The 8,752-nt window shown below is 43.4% G+C and overlaps 1 long non-coding RNA gene across 1 annotated transcript; it reads left to right on the top strand.

Annotated features, from left to right (window-relative positions):
• The first annotated feature begins 1,920 nt into the window (after nucleotides 1–1,920).
• On the top strand, nucleotides 1,921–4,931 carry LOC123175851 (uncharacterized). Its single transcript, XR_006488198.1, has 4 exons — nucleotides 1,921–2,021; nucleotides 2,163–3,439; nucleotides 4,100–4,157; nucleotides 4,584–4,931. It is a non-coding gene; the product is annotated as an uncharacterized lncRNA (long non-coding RNA).
• Nucleotides 4,932–8,752: the final 3,821 nt, after the last annotated feature.

The raw sequence follows: 8,752 nt of genomic DNA, 5'->3' as shown, positions 1-8,752 counted from the left end.
ACATACATCTTAAATAGTCTTCTTCATTCTCTTTAACACATACACCCCTGGATCAAATAAAAAACACCCCGGATAGGGGGTAAGCACCAGGGCTGACGAAGGGCGTCAGAGCAGTGGCATGTCCTAGACCAGCAAGAGCGCCACCGTGCAAGAAATACATATAGTAGAGTCTAAATTGCTACTGCCATTATGTCCAAAATAAGACACCAAAGCTATTTATTATGTTTTAATTCTTTTTGATAGGTTAATTGATTCATTGTCGACACCGTCAACAGAAACTACAATTGTACATTCAGTTACAGGTAGTGTGTCTGAATCTGAGGATGTTTCCTTATATATGTCGATTTCCCCATGGGTTTAGATTCAATTAAACCCATGATGGGCGAAAAACTAGCCCCATGTATGGTGACCGGGATGGGGACGGGTTTACAATTTTCTCGTGGGGATGGGTTTGGGAAGGCAAAACCCGATGGGTTTGATCCCCATTGCCATCTTGAGGCTCGCCTCATGCGAGCGCCGGAGAAAGAAGGGCCGGAGCCGGACTGCTGAAGAATGCGAGCGTCGTGACGGCGTGCCGACTGGTTCACGCAGATGCTAGCCTACACCGGAAATGGGGCAGGTGTTGGGGAACGTAGTAATTTCAAAAAACTTCCTACGCACATGCAAGATCATAGTGATGGCATAGCAACGAGAGGAGAGAGTGTTCGTCCACGTACCCTCGTAGACCGTAAGCGGAAGTGTTAGCACAACGCGGTTGATGTAGTTGTACGTCTTCACGATTCGACCGATCCAAGCACCGAACGTACGGGGCCTCCGAGTTCAGCACACGTTCAGCTCGATTGCGATCTCCGGCCTCCGATCCAGCAAAGCTCCGGAGATGAGTTCAGTCAGCACGACGGCGTGGTGACGATGATGATGCTCTATCGGAGCAGGGCTTCGCCTAAACTCCGCGACGATATGACCGAGGTGGAATATGGTGGAAGGGGGCACCGCACACGGCTAAGAAACGATCCGTAGATCAACTTGTGTGTCATGGGGTGCCCCCCTGCCCCCGTATATAAAGGAGCAAGGGGGAGGAGGCGGCCGGCCAAGGGAGGGCGCGCCAGGGAGGAGTCCTACTCCCACCGGGAGTAGGATTCCCTCCTTTCCTAGTCCAACTAGGAGACCTTTCATGTAGTCTCTACTCCTAATGGAGCAGTTGGTAGTCTCGCTTTCAGGGTTTTTTTCGTCCCACCTCACATGGTTTTTTTTTGCACCTCCTCCCACCTCTGACTTATCCACCAGAAACCGAAAAAACCTCCTCCTGAGGCCCCAACCCGCACCCATCCACGTACAAAAAAATAGACCTACCAAGGTTAACCAACGGAAAAAGACCTACGAAGGTTAACCAGCGACAAAAAAAAAACTAAACCTATCGCCCGCTCCCTCGCGCCCCTGTTGCTCCCTCCTCGATCCCGATCTGGATCGAGGGGACGAGGAGCTCCTGCCTCCCCGACGGCCGGCCTCCTCCTCGGCCCGCCGCTGCATCCGGCGCCGCCACGGGCTCTGGAGCCAGGGAAGCCATGGCCTGAGCTCGGCCTCGAGGTCCCCCCGCCGTCTCCTGCAGCTTCTGCCCCGCCGCCTCAACGCCCGAGCTCGCCATCGCACCAACCTCGGCGCCGCGCCGCCGCCGGCTCTGGTCGCCTCCACCTCCGCTCCAGGCAACCCTCGGTCGCCGGCTCGCTGGAGCACGACGGCAGACGATGGATGCCCTGGTTGTGTGCGACAGATCTTCATCCTGCCAGCGGCGAGTCTTCCCGTCCCGCACTGCCGCCTCCCCGTTATCACAGGTATCTCCACCCCTTCCTCTTTCCCCCTCTTCTCTCCTCTCCCTTCTCCCTCCTCCTTCTCTGTTCCCTTCCTCCTCCCACTCTTTTTGTCACAGCATGGTCAAAACAATGGTGCCTTCACCCTTGCCCGTGCCTCAACCCACATGGTCATCTTTGAGACGTGGTATTCAGTCACATGACAGAGTTCTCTTTGTAAGTGATTAGATGATTTGGAACTCGCTCACTTGATGCACGTTCTGGAAGCTGCATCCACCACTGATTCTTGATATCACTCGTGTGGGACTCTCTGTCATTTACTGATTTGAGTATATGTTGTGGGTTGATGTGTTGCAGATCCTTGAGGTCAGGTGCGGCAACTAGCGACATGTGCTGGAACTTCTGGCGTCGCTGGCGGCGGCATCACCTGCATCGACCTCTCCCTGGTCGCCTTCGAGAGTGTGTGCGGCCGACCATCAAGCTTGTTATGACGCACTTTGAATTTCCGAGCAAGTCGCAGCCTTTTCAGATCCATCAACACAAGTTACATCAGTAGTCAATATGGTTCAGATGCATAATAGTACGTACTTCATTTCCTTTTTGTTGTGTACGGTGTCCTACAACATGGATCATATATATCGGTTATCTTTCAGGTTCAGTTTGCTGTGGCGAATTCTTCTTGAATTTGTTGCAGCAAACTTGTGGTCATGTATGGTTTTTAGTTTTGTAAGCATGCATAGTTTAGAAGTTAGAAAGCTCGTTCATGTATTGTTCTAAACTGAAAGTTTGAGTGGCTTTTCCACCCATGGTATTGTGGTGGTCATAATAGCACACCTCACAATTATTATGGCCAGATCTACAAGCACTGAGCGTTGTGTTTTTTAGCCCCCTCTGTTTCTCCTGGGCATCAATCTATGCGCAACAAGCTCTTCAGTGCTTGATGACAAATAAAGGTTGCATCTTAGATATTTGCTTGATTTGAATGAGCCATTTTGCTGATAGCTAAACTGTTAAAAGTCAGATGTAAGATTATGTTTCTTGGCACATGAGTTATTTTCAGTCAACGCGTGGCGAGTCCACTTCGAACTGATATATGCACTTTTTATTTGAAACTGAACCACCATGGTTTAATTTTATTTTCATTTGGACAAGTTACCCCAAGTATCATCAGTTCATGATGACTGGTTTGGTGTGACGAATTGATCCTGGTGCTGATTTAAGAGTTTTTTGTGACGCTGTCTTGTAAGGGAGTAAGGTCTGGTATCTATATGGCTGTTATTTTAGCTCTTACAGATTGCCATATATGACATGCTAATTGTTTTTAGCTCTTGATATGGTTAAACTTTTTTTTTCGAAACGGAGGCAAAAGATTTGCCTCATCCATTAAATGGGAGGAGAATAGAGTTAAACTTTGGATGCACCAGTGCCTGATGCATATGTTTGTTTACTTGGTTTGAACTCTGAATGATATGTTGTTATCCTGATTGCATGCCTGATGAGTTGGTTCTGCTGGTATTTTGAGGAGGCAAGCTGTGGTTTTACTCCTGGCCCTGAGAAGGGTGAACTGGGCCATAGCGAGGGCGCCTTCAGGAACATCGAGTCAGGGTGCCTCACTTTCTATTTCAGTCTGCGAGGTAATGAAGGCAAAAAAAAGTTTCTACTCGCCCTGTTCTTGCAACTAAACAGAGAAAAACTGTGTGGTTACTGAAGCATTATGGTCTATAGTTACCGAAGCATTGCATTTGTTGAGAAAGTGTTCCTTATACCATGTAAGTAGGGACAATTACTATTTAACTAGGTACAATTAATATTTAACAAGCCACATTTGATCAAGCAGTCAATGCTTAAATGTGCCCGTACTCTGTCGTATCCAGGATGGAGGTTTGCTAGCTTTTGAGTTGGATTCTTTTGACTGCACCTAAATATGACAAGCCGACAGTAAATGAGCTCATTTTAAAAAACTGCAGTTTAAAGGAAATTATTACAATATGTATATCAATTCCAACATTGCTATCTCAAGGATGATTTAAGGACTATTTGTCTCTGATGGCTTTCCCTGTTTGACTCCCTTTTCTGTGAGTTGACTCTACAGTTCTAGGATCTTCTCTGTAACCATAAATTCACAGCTTAGCAAAATAACTGTGTTCTGAAGCTTTTTGCTGTATGGTTCTCTCTTGAAAGAATTCAAGCCATTGTTCAATGGGAGAGAATAGTTGTAATCCTCAAATAACTGTCGTACCTATTCATCAGCTGACACGATTGCCACCGAGATCATTATTTTCCTTTTTTTTCAGGTTTTCAACATCACGAATTTCATACTTATGGAGTGGAGCTACCAAAATATCTATTGAGGTAAAATCACTATATACATATTGTTTTCCCCACATTGCATCAGGCGACACACATCTGTTGCAAAGAAATAGGCATCACCTGTGTGCTTGCTTTTGTTCGCTTCTAGACAGAGGGAGTACTACTAGATAGACACATACTTCTTTATGCAATTCTTAATTTATAGAAGCAGAAGAACTGATTATGTGGATTGAATATATAATCCCATGTGTAGGTGCTATCCAAGTGTTGTGATTATTTAGCACACACAACTTGCAGGGAGATAACTCTATACTATGAAGACTTTAAAATACGAGTGCGTGTCGTTGGTGTTTTTGAAACCATCTTCCATCACGTCTAATATTGTTCTATTTCATAATAGTAATTGTTCAGCCTTTGACTGACATATGGATGATTTTTGTAATATATTTCTTTCTTCCATATTACCAGGAAATATGTCGAAGCACAGAATATATTCCATATGCAGTGGACTAACAGAACGACACAACACATAAAAAGAGGAGTATAAGTGGAAACCTTTCTTTCTCTTTAAATTCTTGAGGACGGTAACATTATGATGAAGGTGGAACCATAGAGAGATGTGTATTTTTAATTGAGATATTTTCAGGAGTATCTTTGCAAAGCTGATATATCTTTCTTTTACAAGATATGGTTGCACTTGCTTCATCTACATAGGCCGTCTGGAATGCCATGAGGCCGGGATTTGTGTAGGAAATCTTCAAAGCTATTATATTGGTCTCAAGAAACTTGCAATACATCAATGCATTTTTATTTTTATTTTTTTTGCTGACACCACAGCTACCACCTCTTCACTAAATGACAGAGGTTGCCAGCACCTGCACATGGAAAGATTGAATGTTATATTCTGTCTACTAATCAATAAGGAGGGAGATCAAAATTACTGCTCTCAAATATTCGCCTGATCATTTGTATGTTTCTACAATTTTCCTGCTTGTTGGAACATGTTTGATGTACTTACACATTAACAAAAATGATCTGTAACATTCATGAAAATATTTGGGTTTGGTCCTCTGCTTTTTTACTGTTTATTTACTCATGAAGATAGCAGATGTCCCTGTTTTTAAATATAGTTATCTGTGCTTCCAGTTGGTAGAGATCAAAGTATTAACTCGCCGATGTAGGGAAAAAGAGCTCTTTTATAGACACTACTAGCAGTGGATACAGGGTGAGCCGTTTTGAAATTGTTTCATAGAATAACTGCCGTATAAGGTCTGGTCTTTTGGGTATACAATCCTTTCTTGAGATGAGCATTGGCAGCTCACATAAGTATACAGTAGTATATTTGACAGATGATGATGATCATTGGCAGCTCACATAAGTATACAGCAGCATATTTGACAGATGTGCATTGGCAACTCTTCTAAATCTGTGTTTTACCATTTAACAATGAACTATGTAATTTAATCAATAGACTCACTTCAGTTGCCATGCTAACTGAAAATCTATATGTCAAATGATGCGACTGTCAAGTGGAAGTTACTTATATTTTCTTATGTCACCTGAGAAGTTTCTTTTTAGCAAGCTTATTTAAGTGCAGCCAAAGTGTACTCTGTTTTTTAGACGATCTCCATGTTTTCTATTGAGATCAGAGAGCAGCTGAAGTAGTGATGGGACTATACCATTTTTAGGTTCTGAAGGCAAAGCTTCTTACAGAGTTGTCACATTTGTCAGTTCTGTGAGTAGAAAAAATCTTGATAGCTTGTTGCTTCTGCTCAGTGTGCTTGGTGCATAAATTGATTGCTTGCTGCAAATGTTGTTTAGTGTCCTATTTCATGGTAGCTTCGGATGCTATATATTTGGAGATTTTGTTGCCGGTATTTGGAGTGCTAGGAGAGTTTCTAAACTACTGTGTCACGGCATCATAGATAGGATAGTGAACCAATGTGACATATGTATAACATTTCATGTGAGATTCTTTGCAGCAAACTGCATGAGCGAGCGGTCCATAAGTATCGTGTGAAAGAGAGAGGGCACCATGGCGAAGATGAGGTGAGCGTTATCCTGTTTTGAAGGAGAAGGCCCCAGCGAGAAATCACCTACTAAGATGGGAAACTGAGCAGTAAGGCAGGAAAGGGAAGTGTGCGTCGTGGGGTGGGGTTTTCATGTTGGGACCGCATGTTGGGATAACATATGGGTTGGATTTGGGGGCGTCCGGAGTATCCATACGGTTAAATTTTGGGGAGCTCGCTTAATGTCCTAACATGTTCGGACATATGAGGGAGAAATAAGATTTGACCTTGGATATGACCATTTGTGTGATTTATTTGTATGGATCGTAGCCCGTAGCAACGCACGGGCGTTCTACTAGTAGGAGTAGGAGAGAAGGAAAGGGAAGAGAGAAGGGAAGGAAGGAGGGGGTGCGGCCCCTCCCCCTAGTCCAATTCGGACTAGGCCTTGGGGGGGCGCGCGGCCTGCCCTAGGCAGTCCCTCTCTCTTTCCCGTATGGCCCAATAAGGCCTATACTTCTCCCCGGCGAATTCCCGTAACTCTCCGGTACTCCGATAAATACCCGAATCACTCGGAACCTTTCCGAAGTCCGAATATAGTCGTCCAATATATCGATCTTTACGTCTTGACCATTTCGAGACTCCTCGTCATGTCCCCGATCTCATCTGGCACTCCAAACTCCTTCGGTACATCAAAACTTATAAACTTATAATAAAACTGTCATCGTAATGTTAAGCGTGCGGACCCTACGGGTTCGAGAACTATGTAGACATGAACTAGAACTATTCTCGGTCAATAACCAATAGCGGAACCTGGATCCTCATATTGGCTCCTACATATTCTACGAAGATCTTTATTGGTCAAACCGCATAACAACATACGCTGTTCCCTTTGTCATCGGTATGTTACTTGCCCGAGATTTGATCGTCGGTATCCAATACCTAGTTCAATCTCGTTACCGGCAAGTCTCTTTACTCGTTACGTAATGCATCATTCCGTAACTAACTCATTAGCTACATTGCTTGCAAGGTTTATAGTGATGTGCATTACCGAGAGGGCCCAGAGATACCTCTCCGACAATCGGAGTGACAAAACCTAATCTCGAAATACGCCAACCCAACATGTACCTTTGGAGGCACTTGTACTACTCCTTTATAATCACCCAGTTACGTTGTGACGTTTGGTAGCACCCAAAGTGTTCCTCCGGTAAATGGGAGTTGCATAATCTCATAGTTACAGGAACATGTATAAGTCATGAAAAAAGCAATAGCAACATACTAAACGATCAAGTGCTAGGCTATCGGAAAGGGTCATGCCAATCACATCATTCTCCTAATGATGTGATCCCGTTAATCAAATGACAACTCATGTCTATGGCTAGGAAACTTAACCATCTTTGATTCAACGAGCTAGTCAAGTAGAGGCATACTGGTGACACTATGTTTGTCTATGTATTCACACATGTATTATGTTTCCGGTTAATACAATTCTAGCATGAATAATAAACATTTATCATGAAATAAGGAAATAAATAATAACTTTATTATTGCCTCTAGGGCATATTTCCTTAGAGCAAGGTATACATCGGTGCAATACAAAATAATAACTTTAATAAATCCATTAAGGAATGTAGTTTTGACATCCATTTGCCAAATTTCATAAAATGTGGCAATTGCTAACATGATTCGGACAGACTTTTAAGCATCGATACGAATGAGAAAATCTCATTGTATTCAACATCTTGAACTTTGTCAAAAACCTTTTTTGACAAGTCTAGCTTTGTAGATAGTAACACTACTATCAGCGTCCGTCTTCCTCTTGAAAATCCATTTATTTTCTATGGCTTGCCGATCATCGGGCAAGTCCACCAAAGTCCACACTTTGTTCTCATACATGGATCCCATCTCAGATTTCATGGCCTCCAGCCATTTTGCGGAATCTGGGCTCATCATCGCTTCCTCATAGTTCGTAGGTTTATCATGGTCTATTAACATGACTTTCAGAACAGGATTACCGTACCACTTTGGTACGGACCGTACTCTGGAAGACCTACGAGGTTCTGTAGTAACTTGATCTGAAGTTTCATGATCATCATCATTAGCTTCCTCATTAATTGGTGTAGGAATCACTGGAACTGATTTCAGTGATGAACTATTTTCCAATTCGGGAGAAGGTACAATTACCTCATCAAGTTCTACTTTCCTCCCACTCACTTCTTTCGAGAGAAACTCCTTCTCTAGAAAGGATCCATTTTTAGCAACGAATATCTTGCCTTCGGATTTGTGATAGAAGGTGTACCCAACAGTTTCCTTTGGGTATTCTATGAAGACGCACTTCTCCGATTTGGGTTCGAGCTTATTAGGTTGAAAACCTTTTTCATATAAGCATTGCAACTCCAAACTTTAAGAAACGACAGCTTAAGTTTACTGCTAAACCATAGTTCATACGGTGTCATCTCAACGGATTTAGATGGTGCCCTTTTAACGTGAATGCAGTTGTCTCTAATGCATAACCCCAAAACAATAGTGGTAAATCAGTAAGAGACATCATAGATCGCACTATATCCAATAAAGTGCGGTTACGATGTTCGGACACACCATTACATTGTGGTGTTCCAGGTGGCGTGAGCT

Source organism: Triticum aestivum, unplaced genomic scaffold (genome assembly GCF_018294505.1).
Source record: "Triticum aestivum cultivar Chinese Spring unplaced genomic scaffold, IWGSC CS RefSeq v2.1 scaffold67760, whole genome shotgun sequence".
Classification (NCBI taxonomy): Eukaryota; Viridiplantae; Streptophyta; class Magnoliopsida; order Poales; family Poaceae; genus Triticum; species Triticum aestivum.
The sequence above is the reverse complement of the archived record's forward strand: the minus strand, read 5'-3'. Positions and strand labels throughout refer to the sequence as shown.